General features: G+C 49.4%; 1 protein-coding gene across 4 annotated transcripts in view; it reads left to right on the top strand.

The window, feature by feature from the left end:
- Positions 1–12677, top strand: part of EXTL3 (exostosin like glycosyltransferase 3) — a 133933-nt gene that overhangs the window by 55985 nt on the left and 65271 nt on the right. The window lies entirely within an intron of this gene.

The raw sequence follows: 12677 nt of genomic DNA, 5'->3' as shown, positions 1-12677 counted from the left end.
TAGGATGCCTATGTAAAACTCATACCTTCATGGCTAAAATCGATGCCTTTTTTTGCAAAGCATCGTTGATGTGCTGAGTAACTTTTATGGACAAATAGAATGTTGAGGTCCTTTTCCAAAGGAGCGTGCAGCTAAAATTGGATAATGCAGCAAAGGAAAATGGCAGGGAAAGGTGGGTGACGAGCCCTGAGGGGGGATTGATGCAGGTTTTTATCTGAGAGAGGTGAATGGTGTCATTCTCAGCCCTTCCCTGCTAGATTCCCCTGTAATCAATCTCATAAAAATACTTGGAGCGACTTAAGGTGTGATTATTATATTTTGGACGGAGTTGCACCGATAGGGGAGGTTGTGCCTTTGTTATGCCTTATTTTGCCACGAGTGATGTTTGAATCTGGAGGTTGATTTTCGGCACCTAAGGAAGGTGAGGAATTGGAGGAGGGATTTCAGAGGAACTTTTCTGCTTCTTTTTTCCCTCTTCTCCTACTTTGATGACATCCCAGGTTCAGCCTCTTGTGAAAACCATTCAGTTTTGGAGAAGGAGGCTGAGAAAATACACCCTTTCCTACAATTAAAAAAATGAAAACACAGGCACAATGACCATTTCAAGTTGTCACACGCCTGCGCTTGGGAGCAATCCCCATAAAATTCCACCAAAGTTGGGCCAATTTGGAAACGTGTGGGGGAACAGGGGCAGGAAACTGGATGAGGAGGGAGAAAATCTGTGTCGCTTAAATATCCTTAATACCACGCTCGGGTTGGATCCTTTCCTTGCTGTCATTTTGGGAAATATCATGTGTCATTTTCATAAATATCCTTGGTGTATTTGGAGATCCTGGATCTACCCTGTTTTCCTGAAAATAACATAGGGTTGGTATTAATTTTGGCTGCAAAAGATGGTTACTTTTTTACAGGTATAGCTATGTACAGGACACTATTTAAATTGATTTTTTTAAATTAATTGCAACTAGGCCTTATTTTTGGAGTAGGGCCTATATTTTGAGCATCCTCAAAAATCCTGAATAATCATGCTAAGGCTTATTTTTGGGTAAACAAGGTAGTTGTGCAGGGTTAGTGGGGTTCAGTGGGACCTGTCCTCTCTATATGTGCCTGTATGTGAAAATATAATGTATGTTGGTGAAAAAGAGAAAATGTATCTATATCTATATCTATATATATATAGATATATTGAGGCCTGAGGATCCCACCTTAGCAGACCTGCAGGAAAAAAACATATGCTGAGACATTACAGAGAACTTAGTGCTTATCTTCCTCATAAGGGACAGTTTTAATTGCAGGATGGCTGAGATGAACAGACACATCATCTCCGCTCCACTTGCCCAGCAGGAATTAGTAAGTGCGTGAGATGTTCTTCTGGAACAAACCAAACCAGAGCAATCTACTTGATTAAAGATGGAGCTGACATCGGTATAGGTGGAATCAAAGTTATTCTAAGAGCCTCTGGGCCTTAATGACCTTCTAATAAAGCTTTTGTGCACCTGACAATACAGATTCATTGCTGGTAGAATGAAGCATCATTCCTGTGGTGACAGAGATCTACAGAAATAGTGGATGGGAGGAGAGAAGTGTGAGAGTCAGTGAAGGATGTATTTGTCTTAACTCGTGGGCAAATCACAGAATGGACTGGATTGGAAAAGACCTCAGAGATGATCAAGTCCAAGCCTTGGTCCAACTCCAGTCCATTGACTAGATCATGGCACTAAGTGCCATGGCCAATCTCAGTTGAAAAACCTCCAGGGCCGGTGAGTCCAGCACCTCCCTGGGCAGCCATTCCAATCCTGACCACTCTCTCTGCACAGAATTGCTTTCTCATCTCCAGCCTCAATTTCCCCTGGCAGAGTTGAAGCCCATGGCCCCTTGTCCTATTGCTGATGCCTGGGAGAAGAGCCCAATCCCCACCTGGCTAGAACTGCCCTTCAGGTAGTTCTAGAGAGTGCTGAGCTCACCTCTAAGCCTCCTCTTCTCCAGACTAAACAAGCCCAGCTCCCTCAGCCTCTCCCCATAGGGCTTGTGTTCAAGTCCCTTCCCCAGTCTTGTTGCTCTTCTCTGGACTCGCTCCAGCACTTCAATCTCTTTCCTGAGCTGAGGGGCCCAGAACTGAACACAATACTCCAGGTGTGGCCTCCCCAATGCAGAGCACAGGGGAAGGGTCACTGCCCTTGTCCTGCTGACCACGCTGGTTTGGATACAGGACAGGATCCCATTGGCCTTCTTGGCCACCTGGGCACACTGTTGGCTCATGTGGAGCTTCCTGTCCATTAGTCCCCCAGGTCCCTTTCTGCCTGGCTGCTCTCCAGCCACTCTGTGCCAGCCTGGAGCGCTGCAGGGGGTTGTTGTGGCCAAAGTGCAGCACCCGCCACTTGGCCTTGTTGAACTTCATCCCATTGGAATCAGCCCATTTTTCTAGTCTACACAGATCATAAATACTTAGATTTGCTGGTTTTTCAAGTTATTTTGATTGATAGACAGTAGATAAACAGATTTATTTTTTGAGGATGACGTCTGCTAAATCAATTTTCTCTTAACTATTATTAAAAGAGATTGAGGGTAACAACTTGTGCTTACAGGTAGGAGCTGGGGTCTCTGCGAGCTCACGGTCAAACTCTGCTCTGAACAAATTCAGTTTTGTGTGAGTAGTGTCAAAGCTGTCCTGAAGACAGTGTAAGCCCACGTCTCTGCTCTTTTGTCATCAAATGTAGGAAAGAAAAGTCCTGTAAAGGCTGTGGTAAGCCGTAGCGTGGTAAATGTGATCACCGGAGTTCTTAGGAATAGTGGCATCCTTGCAGTTCTTGTGATTTTTCATCAAGCGTAGAGTCGCTGCTGAGAAAATCTGCGGACTTCACAAAACCCAGGGAGCAATAAAATCCTTACGAGAAGATGAGAAATGACTTGGAGGAAGCCACATGATGCAGTCCCGCAAATCATCTGTGAAATGACCCACCAGCTGCGTGTGGAGGAGGAAGAGGGTTCAGCCCTGGAGAAACAGCCCCTCTGAAAGGTTTTAATGTATGTAAAAGGTTTTAATGTTTGTCGTGGTGCTGAGCAGCCCAGTCCGCTTGAATTCCCAGAGTGGTAATGCAGTAAGAAGTGCTTAATGCCATCTATGGACAAGTGGACTGGGAAAACAGGAGCGGGGGATGTTTTTATTTCCAAAAACTGCATTTATGAAAATACCGGTGGAATAACTTATTTAGCTCTGATATCTGTATTTTAAAATAGACATGGGAAAAGCTGGAGAACACGCAGCGGGAGCAGCAGGGCAGTATTTGCAGTGGGGAGAAAATACCCATAGACTTCAACTTTAAAAAACCAAATCTCCTGCTGTGTGTTTTGGGTCAAGAGAGAGACAGAAACACAACTCCTCAGCGAGGGGAGAGGGTGCCGGTGCTGCCCAGGCTGTCGGACAGGACTCAAGAAGCACCAGCTCTTTGGAGGGTGATCTCAGAAGGTGGGTACAGTCTGCAATTATCATCGGAGCAAATTACCAGGAAGGGATGGACTCACTATCGACTTGGATCAAGCCTTGATGCATCTTTAGAAGTTGTACTTTAACTAACAGCAGGTAACTGGGTACATTGGGAGACGCGTAACGAGTTCCTTTTGCTTTATATATTTTCTTTGGTGCTGAAACAGACTGCGCTGTGCCTCTTGCGTTTCTCTGATGCAGCTCATTTGCCTCTACGGAGCATCTCTCTGCTTCCACCAAATTCTTGGTGCCACCCAACTGGTCTAACGTGAAAAGATTCTGTAAAATCCCCATCAGTGGGATGTGATGTTGGGTAAATTGGGACGAGCCAGCCACAGAGAACCTTAATGAGAAGGTCCAGTTTTTATCCCTAAACGTCTTGAGCCTGAGCAGCATGTAAGAGGCTTCTTTATTAAAGCTTTGTTCTGAGGTAGCCAAAGAAAAATTCCTTCCTTTATCTTTTTCTTCCTCAAAAGTAAATCTGATACTATCTCGTCTTGTTACTACTTGATGATAAATAATAGGACTAACTATGCCAGAATAAATGTTCGGTTTTCCTGATATCTGCATTGAGCATCCTTGTGCATTCCTCCTTTTCTCATGCCTGGGCAGTTTTGGAAGGTAAAGGGTAAGGAGAAGGTGGTAAAAACTAATCGTTAGTTAACAGGGTTGGACTCGACTCTTGGGAGGGGGGAAATAATTTCCCGCTTTGTTTTTGGGAAACCAGTTGTTTCTGTTCAGGTTTCAGAAGAAATGAATGGTTTTATCCTTATTCTTTGCAAGCCTTTACAAATTCCTTTCTTGCAGTGGGATCATGAAATCTTTGACTTCCTCTCTGCTCTAAAACAACAGGTTTTAATTTCACTGTTTGTGTGATTTTGTTTGCTGAAGTGGAAGCTAGAAAGGGGCTCTCTGGGGTTTTCTTCTGTTTGTTTTCCCCCACGGGCCCCTCCAGCCTTATCCCAGCGCGGTCTGCACCGTAATTGTTGCACAACTACAGGCACCAAACAGCCCTTCATTTCCAGCTCTGTTTTACATGATGCTCTTTTCTGGAGTATTAATATGCTGGGCAGCCTCTGCGCTCAAACGAGGCATAAACAATTCAGATAGCAAATGCTGTAGACCAAGTGCAGTTAATGGACCCAGATGGGTCGTGTTGCCAGTTTTATGTGACACGTTGCCAGCATCAGCCTGGGAAACTTTCTGCTCTTAAATATCAAAGAGCTCTATGTCATGTTTCCATTGTCCAAACTTCTGCTGGACTTTGGTATCTGCTTAACGGCACTTGGTACTGCAGGCATGGGGATGCCAGAAATGCTTTCCACGTAATCATAGAATCATTTTGGTTGGAAAAGACCCTCAAGATCATCCAGTCCAACCGTTACCCCAACCCCAGCACTGCCCCATGTCCCTGAGAACCTCAGCTCCATCTGTTCAACCCTCCAGGGATGGTGACTCCAGCACTGCCCTGGGCAGCCTGTTCCAATGCCCCACAGCCCTTTGGGGAAGAAATTGTTCCCCACATCCAACCTCAACCTCCCCTGGCGCAACTTGAGGCCGTTTCCTCTGCTCCTGGCGCTTGTTCCTGGGGAGCAGAGCCCGACCCCCCCTGGCTCCAAGCTCCTTTCAGGCAGTTCAGAGATCAGAAGGTCTCCCCTCAGCTCCTGTTCTCCAGCTGAACCCCCCAGGTCCCTCAGCCGCTCCCATCACACTTGTGCTCCAGCCCCTCACCAGCTCCGTTCCCTTCTCTCCACTCGCTCCAGCACCTCAAGGCCTTTCTTGGCGTGAGGGGCCCAGAACTGCCCCAGGATTGGTGGTTTGGCCTCCCCAGGTCCCAGCACAGGGACGGTCACTGCCCTGGGCCTGCTGGCCACACCAGTGCTGGTACCAGCCAGGATGCTGGTGGCCTCTTGGCCACCTGGGCACACGCTGGCTCATGTTCAGCCGCTGTCACCAACACCCCCAGGTCCTTTTCCGCCAGGCACTTTCCAGCCGCTCTTCCCCGAGCCTGGAGCGTTCATGGGGTTGTTGTGACCCAAGTGCAGGACCTGGCATTTGGCCTTGTTGAACCTTATACAATTTTGTCACATTGTTCCATGTCTTGATGGCCCCAGCCTTCTGCTCGGATGGGGCTGGAGCGTTGCATGCCGAGAATGATTTCCATGGGCATATTTCTGTGTTAGGTTGTGATATTTGTCTACCTTAGTGCAGGAGAATGAGCTTAAATAACCATACTGAAAACAAATTTTAGGTACGCAATAGCATGCCTGACAGTGTGAAAAATAATGATGGTACAGGCAGATGAGTGAAATAAAAAACCAGCGTCAGTGAGAGCCTTGAAAGAGGAGAAAATGGGGAAGTAAGTGGATATAATTGTCTGGAAAGGGTGAGATGAAAGCAGATTGTGATGGTTTTCTGACCAAGGGATAAAAGAAAAAGCTTTTCAGTGGACGCTGCAAGGATGAGCAAAAGAAAATGGACAAATTTAGCTGGATAGTGAAGAGAGGAGGTCAGAAAGCTGATGTAGTTGAATGTCCCAAGATGCCATTTAGTGCTGTGTGTTTTGCTTTTGGCCTTCCTAACACAGATTGCTCCAGGCCACCTGGGGCTGCACATTCTCTCTCCCTGCTGGGGAGAAGGAGCGCTCGTCTGTGTGCAGACCTGAGGTGCTGGGTTTAATTTCCAGGTGGATGTAGATCTTGTTTGTTGAGGTTGGAGCAGCGAGCTGGAGAGACCAGGAGGAGCCCGTGTGTCCTGGGCCAAGGCTGGATTCCGGGAGGTGGAGGAGCCCACGTGGGCATTTCTGCATCTCTTTCCTGCACCAACCGCACCCCACTCCGCCTTCAGCCCGTGTTCCTGCTACCTTCCTCCTTCCCTGCGTCCAAAAATGTTCCACATATTCACATTTATCTTAAAACAGCACAGATTTGCTGAGACTTAAGGGCAGGTTTAATCCTTTATGTATTCCAGCAGTTCCCCCATCTCCAGTGCTTGGTGTGGTTGCTTAGGGCGAAGTTTCCTTTTTATGACTTGAACTGATTTTTACACGCACACACGTTCACTGAGGCTCTCTGCAGCAGACATCTGTTACTTGCTTTTCTTCTCCGGACGGGAGCGGCGAGGCGCGCAGTCGGAGCTCGACGATGGGGTGAGTGGCAGATGTTGCTAAACGTCGGCTCTGCAGCGTTTGCACCATCCTCCTCCATGCCGAATGCAATCCTGTTTGCTCAGCAAAATAACCAAGGATGCAAGACAGGAGTGACGTGAAAAAATGCGGTTTAAATGCTTTTTAAAAAAGACAGCAACAAGAAACTTGTGTTTCAAAGGATGGAGGGGTCTTTGTCCTCTAAATAGATCATGTCATATGGATTCCTGTGATTGTGAGAGACCTTTGGGAGCTGCAGCTCAACAAACGGTAACACATCAAACAAGTGTCCGTGGGGCTCGGAGTACAAACATGTAATATGCAGATGGCACAGGGAGCACACAAGGCTCGGCATCCGTGCCCAGGGAACAGATACTCCCTTGCTGAGAGACCATCTGACAGCCTCCTCCTTTTAGACGATGCTTTGCATCAAAGGTGACCTGAAAAGCGTTTGTTTCAATACACTAAAAAAACCCACAACCTCCCAAACTTCAAAATCTGAGAGTCTAGCTAAAAAAGCCATCCCTCTGCTTAGAAGATCATACTTTGAAAAGTAAGTTCTGCTTGTCTTCATGGACTTTAAGGCGTGGTTGTCTGGGACAGGGGTGTCTTTACCTCTTGCTCTGGCAAACATGGAGCTCTCCTAGAGCGGTGTCCATATGTGCTGAGGGGAGCGTGGGGGGACCCGCTGCAAGTGGGTGTTTGAGAATGGCCCGTTTTCTGACACTTACCGGGTAGCATCAGCTGTTATCTGGTAAACCAGAGGGACAGGATCCATCCAGAGGGACCTGGACAGGCTTGATGAGTGGGCCGATGTGAACCTCGTGAGCTTCAGCAAGGTCAAGTGCAAGATTCTCTGTGCCTGGCAACTGCTGGTATCGGTCCAGGCTGGGGCTGGAGGGATGGAGAGCAGCCCCAGGAGAAGGACTTGGGGTGCTGGGGTGAGAGATCGGCCCGACCCGGCCATGTGCGCTGGCAGCCCACAAACCACCCATGTCCTGGGCTGTGTCCCCAGCCCCGTGAGCAGCAGGTTTGGGGGGATTCTGCCCCTCTGCTCCGCTCTGGTGAGACCCCCCTGCAGTGCTGGTCCAGCTCTGGGTCCTCAGCACAGGACACACATGGAGCTGCTGGAGAGGGGCCAGAGGAGCCCCAGAAATGATCCGAGGCTGGAACAGCTCTGCTGGGGGACAGGTGAGAGAGTTGGGGTGTTCAGCTGGAGAAGAGAAGCTCCGGGGAGACCTTAGTGCGGCCTTTCCGGACTTAAAAGGGGTCAAGAAGAAAGATGGGGACACACTTTTGAGCAGGGGCTGTTGTACAAGAGGCAGTGGTTTTAAGCTGAAAACAGAGAGGTTTATTTTGGACATAAGACATTTTTTACACTGAGGGTGGTGAGAGCCTGGTCCAGGTTGGCCAGAGAGGTGGTGGATGAACCATTCCTGGAGACATTCAAAGGAAGGAGACGTTCCTTCTCTGGAGACATTCAAAACCCACCTGGACATGTTCCTGTGCGACCTCACCTGGGCGTTCCTGCTCCAGCGGGGGGATTGGACTAGAAGATCTTTTGAGGTCCCTTCCAATCCCAAACGTGATACTGTGATACATCCCAGGCCAGGCTGGACGGGGCTCTGAGCAACCTGAGCTGGTGAAGATGTCCCTGCTCATGGCAGGGGTGCCACTGGATGGTCTTAACGGTCCCTTCAGCCCAAACTGTCACTCCGCTGAGGATCATGGTGTTTGACGGTTTCATCTGTGGTGACAACAATGGAGTTGCTGAGGCTGTTGGTGCAGGAATTACTTGGAGCTGTTAATGCTGTGTTAAGGCTTCTGTCTGTGTAGGTCAAATGCATTATCTTTAGAGCACTGGTTGCTCACCGTTGTAATAGAGGCACTTTTGAGGCACCAAGTAACGCTGCCTTGTGCCTCGGGCGATGTAGGTTGGGCTCTTGCCACAACTGAGTGGTGTAACGGAGATGTGCAGACAGCGAGGCTGCCTCTGCCCCGAGCGCAGAGTGACCGCGTTCAGCTGCTTTTACCTTCTGCTGAGTCAGGATCCGGGATGCAGATGAGGGCACAGCCCTGTGTGCCCTCCCGGCAGAGGTTTGTCAGCCTGGGGGCAACCCCTGACCGCAGGCACCCCGAGAGCTGGGGTGGGACGGTCCACGTGTGTTTCGTGGCTTGGTGGTGTGTGGGTAGCACTTTGGGATCGTGGGGAAACTCAGCATCCCATGGCGGATTTGAATTCAGTGATAACATTTGTTTGGTGCCCAAAATAACCCGCTGCTTTGACCAAGAAAGCCCCCGTTTGTTCTGCCCTCCCACAAAGTAATGTTCCTTTCCATTTCTCTGGGTTAGTTTTCATAATCATGTTTGGAAACAAGTTCTCTTCCAGGCAAGCAGCCAGCAGACATCTCAGCAGGGATGTTCTCTGCCCTCCAGCCCCACCGTGCTTGGGGCAGCTGAATGAGGATGAAGGGTGCATGAGGAAGAGTGTGAGCAGCAGGTCAGGGAGGTTGTTCCTCCCCCTCTGCTCTGCCCTGGGGAGGCCCCATCTGCAGTTGTGGGTCCAGTGCTGGGCTCCCCAGTTTAGGAAGGACAAGGAATTACTGGAGGGAGTCCATGGGAGGGACACAAAGATGCTTGAGGGGTCTGGAGCATCTTTGTGATGAGGAGACTGAGAGAGCTGGGGCTGTTGAGCTGGGGAAGAGAGGCTGAGAGGGATGTGATCAATGGGATCAATATCTCAGGGTGGGTGTCAGAGGATGGACCAGACTCTGTTCAGTGGTGCCCAACGCCAGGGTGAGGGGCAACGGGCACAGACTGAAACACAGGAGGCTCCATCTGAACATGAGCAGAAACTTGTTTGCTGGGAGGTGCCAGAGCCTGGCCCAGGCTGCCCAGAGCGGGTCTGGAGTCTCCTGCTCTGAGACATTCAAACCCGCCTGGACCCACCTGTGTGATCTGCTCTGTGACCCTGCGTGAGCAGCTGGGGTGGACTGGATGATCTCCAGAGGTCCCTTCAACCCCAACCAGCCTGGGATTCTGAACACCAGTCTCTTACCAGCTCAGTCTAGTGGGGAGAAGCAGATTGGGTTGCTCCACCAGTTCAAGGAACAGCTGATGCAAATCAAATTGCTTTTTGAGCATCCATAGAGACGGGTCCAGGAGAACCCTGGGGTGGTGCTTGGACGAAAAGCAGATGCCTGCTGTCTGGGGAATCTTCAAAACACGTCTCCTTTTGCCAGCGCTGTTTGAGGCTGTTCTGGCTTGGGGCTGCGCCAGCCACGTTGTGCTCCCGTCCTCCACTTGTCCCCTTCAGGGACAGCGGGAAAGTGGCATCACCTGCCCTTGATTGATGGGAACAGCAAAACAGATATCTGGTGGATACCCGGGGATATCTGGTGTCTCCATCTCTTGGGACCACATCTGGAGGAGGCGACGGCCCCAACCTGCATCTGCAGGGTGTGCCAGCAGCACCTTGCTGAGCCCTGTTCCAACCACAGTGTCCACGAGAGGAGGGAATTTTGTGCATAGGCATGAGTGTAAAAGAGAGAGGGTTGTTTAGAAGCAAATTAGCACAAGGTCTCCTTCCACACCTGATCCCATGGAGACCCCATTGCACCCGACCATGCTTGACCGTGTATTTTCTAACTTTTTTTAATGGCAGCTTGCTAAGGGCCGGATATTGTTGTGACAGTACCTTTAAAATCCTTAAGCTGCTTGAATCCCTCCAAGGAGCCAAGCAATAAAAGAGCTGGAATAAAATGTATCCCACAATGTCCTTCACTTCTGCTGACAACTGCAGTTTAAATCACTGGCGCAACCTTTTAGCGGAGCTAGCTTGTAAAAACTAATAAAAAATAAAATGAAGTCATAACAGCTACTTGCCACCGCTTCTCTGATGGGGAGTAGAGGGAAACTGCTTTTCTTCCATGTGTACTGTTATTGCTGGTAATATTATATTCTGATCACTGTCATTAACATATGCTGTAATTTTTACATTATACAAGTTACCCAGTGTTTATTAGAGAAGGGGCTTTGCTTGTATCATAAGGTAACGTTTATCCCATGAGCAGCCTAATGTTTTGCAGAGCTTACATTAGAATTACGCTTTTAAAAAGCGAAGCTCTCAGGAGAGTGGTTTGTTTGGCTGATGAGAATTCGGGCATCCCATTTCCAGCTGCTCTGACTCCCGGAGTCCTTTGCCCCAAGCGTCCGGAGTTTTGGGGACCTGGACTAATTTGTGACTGTGAAGAAGAAAATAATTTAACCAACATGTTTTTTTATTTTGTAAACTGTATCTATTCAAACTTGCTATAAAACATTTCCAGACCTCAAAGAGCCAGCGAGGGTTGTGTACTGGGTGACATGAAATCCTCAGCTATGGCTGTTGAGTAACATGTTCACTTGTGATTTCTGCAGAACTCCAGAAGGAGCTTTGCAATGCGGGGAGGAGTGAGGGACAGAGAGGGGTCTTGGTCTTGGATCTCGTTTCTGCAAATGTCTTGTAGCCTGGTGCAGATGGAAACGTGCCACGTGCTGCAGCCTGCCAGGGGAGAGAAGGGGTCATGGTATTTTTCATGCTTTGTAGCCTAGAGATGTAGGCACTTGGGAAGTGTTTTGCTAGCTGAAGAGGATGGAGTCAGCCTTCAGCAGCAGCTGCCGGTCTCGGCACTGGGACCGGCACCAGCTCCTGCTGGGAGCGGCCGCGGAGCTGCGACTGTGTGAAAAGCCGCGAGTATGGAACGCGTTAGTAAGTGTAGGGCTGGGAAGAGGGAAGCTTGGGACACTCGTACCAGCCGCCAAAACTGTCCCTGGCCAAAAGGCTGTGTGGGAGGGCAAATACAGGACGCGGATGGCCCTGATGAGCCACACTTTTTGTTCTGAAACGCAAGGAAATGCCACCTACAGCAAAGGTGCCACCTGCTGAACGGCAGCCCTGCAGCCTTGGCCTTCGGTTAGCAAAAGGTATTTTGTTTTGTTTGAGCTTTCTGTGTGTTCAGCTGCTGAGATCAGGCAGTTGTCTGCAGCAGGAGTGTGTCTGAGAGGGGGTTGGAGCTGGGGGAAGAGCTGGATGGAAAATCACTGTGAGTTGCCGGAGTTGAGGCTGGAAGTGGCAGCTGGAGCTCATGGGGTGTCATGCAACAGGTCAGACTGGACGGCTTGTGGTGGTCACCTTTGACCATGGCACTTACGGAACAACGTAGTTGATTTATATTTCATTTTTGTGGGAAGTGGACATACGTACATGACTCAAGAGCTATCGGTTGCCGGCTGTTGCAGTGGAAGTAACATTTTCTGTGAAGGGAGCCCACCTGCGACCCACATCTCATCCCGTTTAGCTAGAAAGGGTTGGAGATGTCCCTCTCCAGGTTGTCGCCTTTAGAGAGAGGCAGCAGCAGCAGCGCTTGTGAGCGTGCTGATCGTTTCCCGCTGCGGTTCTGCTGCTGGACATTGTACTGGCTCTTATGAAGCCCGAGGATCCTCATTGCTCATCAGGTGACAGTGGAGCGAAGGTAACTCGGTGAGCCAGTGGCAGGACTGACAACCCAGACTTCTGGACCCGCCTGTCCCTGTGAGTACATATGCACCCCTTGTAACCCAAAGCGTCAAATCCAGGTGGAGGATGCTCGGAATTCACGTTCTTGCAATGGAAGCGGCTCAGAACCAGGAGTCCAGCTCATCAAAACTTTGCTTGGAGAATTTTGACCACTTCTCTTTTGATGACGGATGCCCTACGCTCCCTTTGTGAGTCTTGAGGAACACACAGGAGCTGAGAATGGGCATCAGAGCAGCTGAGGAGGTGCCCTTTGCCTTGGGCCTAATCCTGTTCCTGTCCCCTTGGCCTCTGAAACTCCTCAGCAGCCTAGATTGTCCATCCCATGGGAGCTTTCAGGCTAAAAGCCGACAGCTTATGAATCTCTCAGCTGTTTGGAGCTGGTCTGGAAGGAGCGTTTTTAGCCAATGTACTAATAGGCAGCCTCTCTTGCACGATGCCTCTAGGCGATGGGTAATATATTTCTTAAGCACATGTGGTTTTGCTTGTGTTTA

The sequence above is a fragment of the Streptopelia decaocto genome, assembly GCF_964273445.1.
Source record: "Streptopelia decaocto genome assembly, chromosome: 3".
Lineage (NCBI taxonomy): Eukaryota > Metazoa > Chordata > Aves > Columbiformes > Columbidae > Streptopelia > Streptopelia decaocto.
The sequence above is the reverse complement of the archived record's forward strand: the minus strand, read 5'-3'. Positions and strand labels throughout refer to the sequence as shown.